Source organism: Mus caroli, unplaced genomic scaffold (assembly GCF_978045245.1).
Source record: "Mus caroli unplaced genomic scaffold, Mus_caroli_1 scaffold_8, whole genome shotgun sequence".
NCBI classification, from domain to species: Eukaryota; Metazoa; Chordata; class Mammalia; order Rodentia; family Muridae; genus Mus; species Mus caroli.
Genome location: NW_028227263.1, coordinates 83123643 through 83130365, shown reverse-complemented (window position 1 = coordinate 83130365; position 6723 = coordinate 83123643). Strand labels below are relative to the sequence as shown.

The following is a 6723-nucleotide window of genomic DNA, read 5'->3' as shown; positions in this document are numbered from 1 at the left end:
CACACAAACAAATTCAAACAAAAGAACTCCAAGTGGGAACACAGATATTTACCAGGCAATGAAAACAGACATCACAAGAAAGGGCCAATAGCCAGTCCAATGGGCTGGTTCAAAGCCCATCAAAGAGAGCAGAGGGAAGAGACAGGTGGCCAGGCATATGGATAGAGGAGTGGAGGGCAGTTATCCTTGGATACATGAAAGATCCAGGGAAAAGTCTTATCCCCACTCCCCCCTCAGGCAACCATGCTCTTGGAGGCTTCTGTGCTTCCTCCCGCCTCCTTCCTCCTCTCCAGTCTTCCTTACTGAGAAATATGTAACCATTCAGAAGCATCTTTTGAATTTGGGCCTTCAGCTTAGCCAGTTTGTTAAAGCAAACACCGATAGAGCCAGGGCACATAGAACATCCCTCTGCCTCTGGGCTCCCTTCCCTGCCACCCTGCCACCCTGCCACCTGCAGCCCGGACACCATAGCACCACTCCCTTGAGCTGCTTGGCAAATTCCCACATCACACCTTCTGTGGTCATAGGGCATCCAGTGGACAGGGCTATCTATATACCTGGCAGCAGCTACTACTGCTGCTGCTGCTGCTGCTTTTCCTCCTCTCCTCCTCCTCCTCGTCCTCATCCTCCTCCTCCTCGTCCTCTCCCTCATCTTTCTTTTCCTCTTCTTCCTCCTTTTCTTCCTCCTCTTCTGCCTCCTCTTCCTCCTCCTCTTCCTCTTCCTCCTCCTCCTTCATATTATGGTCCTAAGAATAAAACCACATCCCCCCAATGCATCTGAGAACTCATTTTTGTTGCACTGTAAAATCCATTCCATGAACAAATGTTCTTCATTCCTTCCTACTATGGATGGAACATTTTTCTTCCTTTTAAGGGTCAAAAGGGACAGTTTAGGCCACAGAAGTGGGTAGCCTCAAGCTTAGTCACTTCCCATTCACAGCATGGAAGCTCTAAGTCTGAGATCAGTCAAAATCCTGTGAGGTTGCAGATGACTTCCTTATTGCCCCGCCCTCACAAGGAGAGGAAAGACGCTAAATCTCACCTTCCATGAGGCCCCATTGGCAGGATCTGACCACTGCCAAAGACTTTGACAAAGCACCTGGCAAAACCAACTTAAGGGAGGGAAGGTTTGTTTTGGTTCACCATTTGAGGGTAAAGTCCACTACAGGAGGAAAGGCATTTGCTGGTAATTGAATTCTGTCCTTGGTGGGGGTTGTCTTTGATACTTCTCTACTGCTGTGACAAGACCCCATAACCAAAGCAACTTTCTAAAAGAAAGTATTTAATCTGGTGATCATGGTTCCAGTGGGTTAGAGAACTAACTATAAACCATTGCAATATCTATCCTTTATAAATTGTCCAACCTGTGAGGTTCTGCTATAGCAGAAAAGGGACCAAAAATGTTACTTCAAACCTCTTACCCTTTCCAGTCTCATTCACAGATGAGGGAACTGGAGGAAGTGCAAAAACTTGGCCAAGGTCACGTATCCAAGATAGGAGTTAATTTTGGAGGGATGGTCCTGAAGTCCACACTCTTGGCCTAATGCTGTGTGGAGAGAGATAAAGAGGAAAATATATCTGCAATACATAATCAAACAGTGGGTTTGGTATTTGTATTGGACAGATAAGAAAAGATGAAATGAGGCAAAGGAAAGGCCCAGTCACCATGAAAAAACAAGTAGAAAATTTTAACTATAAATATATTAAAAGCATCCCATCTCACCAGCAGGCAGAAAATAAAAATCAGGGCTTCAAGTAGTATCTTGGTTACCTTTCCATTGCTGTGAGAGACACTATGACCAAGGCAACTTATAGAAGAAAGAGTTTATTGGGGCTTACAATTTCAGAGGGTGAGCCCATGGCCACCATGACAGGGAGTATGGCAGCAGGCAGGCAGGCAGGCAGGGTACTAATGCAGTAACTAAGAGTTTACATCTTGATCAGTAAGCACCAGGCACAAAAAAAGGGGGTGGGGAGGGGGAAAGGGAGGAAGAGAGAGGGGGAGGGGAGGTGGGGAGAGAAAGGGGAAGGTGGAGAGAGAGAGAGAGAGAGAGAGAGAGAGAGAGAGAGAGAGAGAGAGAACTAGCTGGAACATCAAAGGCTGGAATATCAAAGCCCACTCCCGATAACACACCTCCTATAAGACCACACCCCCTAATTATTCCCAAACAGTTCCACCAACTGGGAAACACATATCCAAACATACGAGCCTATGAGGGCCCTTCTCATTTGAACCACCACAGGCTCTGAGAATGTTGCTAAGAATATCTCTTCTGTATTCATCTGCAATGCACACACTAGTAGAAATGTAACATCAGAGGCTAATGGTTTACATCTTTCAATTGGGGGAGGACATTGCACTATCATCGTTCAAGATGACTATACTACTAGCAGTGTTCTCAATTTCTGAAACTCCAAATGCTTAGTGGCATTTGGTGTCATTAGTCTTTTGCTGTGTGAAGCTTTGTGTTGGTGATTATTTGGTATGCAGCTCTGCAGAACCTCACAGCTTAAAGTAGGCATGCTTTCTTGTGAGCAAGATTTCATTTCACCCTTGTAACTCTGTAGCACCAGGAAAGGAAGTGCACAAGAACATCAACAACCATAACATATATGCAGAGGACCTAGCACAGACCCAGCAGGCTCCTTGATTGCTGCTTCAGTCTCTGTGAGCATCTCTGAGGCCTGCTTAGTTGATTCTCTGGACCCTGTTCTCCCGGTGTCCTCGAGCCCTCTGGGTCCTACAATCCTTCCTCCCCCTCTTCTGTGGTGTTCCCACAAGCTCTAAATAATACTTGCCTCTGCTCTCATCAGCTACAGGAGGAAGCCTCTCTGATGACAATCAGACTGGGCACCAACCTATGAAGATAGTAGAATATTACTGGGAATCACTTCATTGACTTTTTTTTCTTTTTCTTCTTTTGCCAGTTGTGTTTGGTTCTGCCCTGGGTCTCTGAGACATCCAGCTTCCTGTTCCTGGCTATCCAGGCAGTGTCTGGCAGCATCTGGAGCCACACAGAGTCAAGCAAGGCAGGTCAGGGTCTGTTGGCAGATTTCCTGAACTGCTGAGGCAATCACAGAACGATAGGCAATCACTTGAGCCTCAAGGGGAGGGCTGAAAATTCTATTGACCTTGGTGGAAGAAACAGGGAAGTTTTTGAATAAGAACAGATGTACTGTGTATATTTCAGCAATTGTTTCTGCTAGCTTGTGGCTTTTCTTCCCACGGTACAATGGGGTATAAAAAGGTTATGGAAAATAAATGTGGAACTGTGGCAGCATGCACCGGCAGTCCTCCCAAGTCTATCTCTTATCTCTGTATCTTTTTTCTATCTTTCCTATAACCATCCTCACTCCCCGCTCGGGGAATGTTCGACTTCCAGCACAGTCTGGCATGGGTTCCCTCTCATGGTTAGGCCGGTTTTCGGTTGGCCACTCTTATAACCTCTGAGCCATCACTGTCCAGTCACATCTTGCAGGCAGGACAGGTTGTGTAGGTCGAAGTTTCGCGGTTGGTTGGGTGTCCCAGTCCCACCACTGGGAGTGTTGCCTAGTTACAGATGATGACCAGTTCAGACTCCATATCCTCCGCTACTAGGAGTCCTCCCTAGGATTACCCTCACAGGTTCCAGGAAGTCTCAACTGCATTTTATTTCATTTATATGAGTACACTGATTTATATCAGATCCCATTACAGATGGTTGTGAGCCACGATGTGGTTGCTGGGAATTGAACTCAAGACCTCTGGAAGAGCAGCCAGTACTCTTAACCTCTGAGCCATCTCTCCAGGCCCTCTTGGGGCATTTTAAATCAGGTATTTGTTTCATTGTTGCTACTGTAGCAAATCTTTATATAGTATAGATATTGACTCCTCAGATATGCGGTTTGTAAATACTGTTTTCGAATTCATACACCGCCTTTTCACTGTTCATTGTTTTCTTTTGGTGTGCATAAATATCATACCTAAGAAATTATCACCAAACCCAATAATCCAATGTCATGGAACTTTAATCCGTTTTCTTCTAGGGCCTTATGGTTTCAGGTCCTTTTTTTTTTTTCCTTTCATCTTATGTGTGTGTGTTGTGTGCGGGCACACACATACATAATGCATATGTGGCACATGTATGCACATGCATGTGGAGACCAGGGGTTGATGACAGGAGTTATCTCCAACTCTTTTACATTACTCACTAAGTCAGTACCTCTCAGTCAAACCCAGAGCTCACCAATAGAGCTATTCTTGCTAGCCAGCTAGCTGTGGGGATCCTCTATCCCTGCCTTCAGAGGCTGGAATAACAGGCAGATGATACACTCAAATAAATCTTTATCTTTATGGCCATTAATGTCTGTAGCAGTGCAAGGCTGCACAGTGGGAAAAGACAGCATCTTTGATGATCTGAGCTGAATAGCCACATCCAGATTGACATTTGATTCCTAGCTTACAGCATAGGGAAAAGCTGAAAGGGTGAACGATCCGAATGTAAGATCTGGAGGGAGATGCTGGGGACGCAGCTGGGGTTTAGAATTATTATTATTCTTTTATTCATTTCTATTATTTGTGTTTTGATTATTTATATTTGATTATTATTGATTCTATTTAGGATTAGTATTATTTCCCTTTTCTTATTCTAACTACAGGTTTGCCAATTTTGTTGACTTTTCAAAAGTAGGAGCTCAGCTTTATGTTTCTGTTGTTTTTCCTTCTGTATTCCATTTATTTCTGGTCGAATATTTTTTTCTTTATGCTATTTACCTTGGTATATATTTTTGAAAGTTTTTGTTCTTTGACATATTTACCAATGCATTAAATACATCTTAATCATATCCATTCCTAATTCTCTCCTTCCAACTACCCCTGCTCCCTTCTCTAAAGTATCTTCTTTCCATCATCAATTTCTGTCTTTTGATCTATAAGGCACTGAGTCTAATCAATGATATCCACATAATCTGTGCATGGCTGTGGGGTTATCCACCCAGGCATAGGCAACCTTCCATTTGTCACCCCTCAAGGAAAAGTGACTCTGTCACCTGTCACGGCCTTCAGTTATCAATAGTTCTTGGGCTAGAGATGGAGCCTCAGGAGCCCTGTTCACAACCATGCTGAAATTTAAGTAGCTTGGTCTGCCTCAGGTAGCCACAGCTGCTGTGAGTTCATGTGTACAACAGTCATGCCCTGTACAGCATTTCGTAGTGCTCCTCCCCATCCTGTGACGCATTCTTCCCACCTCTCCTCTTGTGGTGTTCCTTGAGTCTCAGTAGAGGCAAGGCATACAGATGCTTCACCTATGCGTGAATATTCACAATCACGTCTGAACTCTCTGAAGCGCTTTACAGCTCTACAGTATAGAGTAACAAAAGCGTATGAACTGAAACATAGATATTGGGTAGCATAAAGGCTGCACTGACTAAAGAGCCTATGATCAGACGATGAGTTCCCAGAAAGGTAACATGATTTAGTCCACGTCTCAGGAGCACCAGGATATGTTCACATTCAAAACTGACAAGTTCAATAAGAGTGTTCAGAGCAAGAAAATCAATGCAGAACTTCATGATGGAGTATGTCAACGCTACAGAGAAGTTCTTGAATGGTGTATAAAGCATGGCAAATACAAATCACTATCAAAGCCTTAAAAATGTATTAAGTGCTTACAAAAGGCAATGAGAGATTATGACCACATGTGTAGGCCATGTGCCTTTGAGGTTTGTGAAAAATGTGGAAAGATATCATCGTTCAGTTTAATAAAGAGGTTATCCACGTTCATTGCTGTTCCGTTCATCATAAACTAGGAAACGGAGTAAACAGATGTCCTTCAACCTACAAATGGAAAATGAGAATGTGGTATGTGGTGCATGTATGCTATGGAATACCATTCAACCGTAAAGAAAAAATGAGATCATGAACTTTGAAGGCAAATGGATGAAAATAGAGAAATTTGTATTAGCTATGTAACTCAGACACAGAAAGACAAACATCACTTGTTCTCTCTCACTGAAGACTCTCATAACTCCAAATAAAATAATTAAATAAATAAATAAAATCCTGGAGTAATTGCAGAAAAAATAAAAACAGGCTATTGCTGGTGTAGGAGATAGGGGAACAATAGAAACAAAAATAGCAGGTGGTGGCACACTCCTTTAATCCCAGCACCCGGGAGGCAGAGGCAGGCGGATTTATGAGTTCGAGGCCAGCGTGGTCTACAAAGTGAGTTCCAGGACAGCCAGGGCTATACAGAGAAACCCTGTTTCAAAAACCAAACCCAGAAAAAAAAAAAAAAGCAGAATACAAATAATCTGGTGAGGGAATGGGGAAGAGGGAGCTCTAAGGAGATGGAGTTAGAGAAATACAGAAGAAGGAGGGAGGGTAAAATAATACTATAATAATAATAATAATAGCTCTTAAAAGTCATAAAGAATAACAACTACTTACATACAATCTATAATAGACACAAGTCAGTATATAAACAATCATATGTAGTTTAAATGGATTTTTCTCGTCTGAGTTCACAATGCTTCCTCTAAGAGCCAAAGCCCACCTAGAGAAATCCCTGACACCAGGTATGAGATGCCCCCTTTTTTGAGTTGTTGTCCAGGGTTGCCCAAGAGATTCCCAAAAAATACAGGCTATTGCCATTACCTTTGGTTGGCCCCAGGAGGAGGAAGATAAATCTCTATTGTTAAAGATATAATGTATTTTAGACACAGGGCCCAGAAACACAGTAGTGG

The 6723-nt window shown here is 43.2% G+C and overlaps 1 pseudogene; it reads left to right on the top strand.

Moving 5' to 3' along the window:
• Positions 1–5427: 5427 nt before the first annotated feature.
• LOC115031494 (uncharacterized protein C9orf85 homolog pseudogene) lies at positions 5428–5631 on the top strand (annotated as a pseudogene).
• Positions 5632–6723: the final 1092 nt, after the last annotated feature.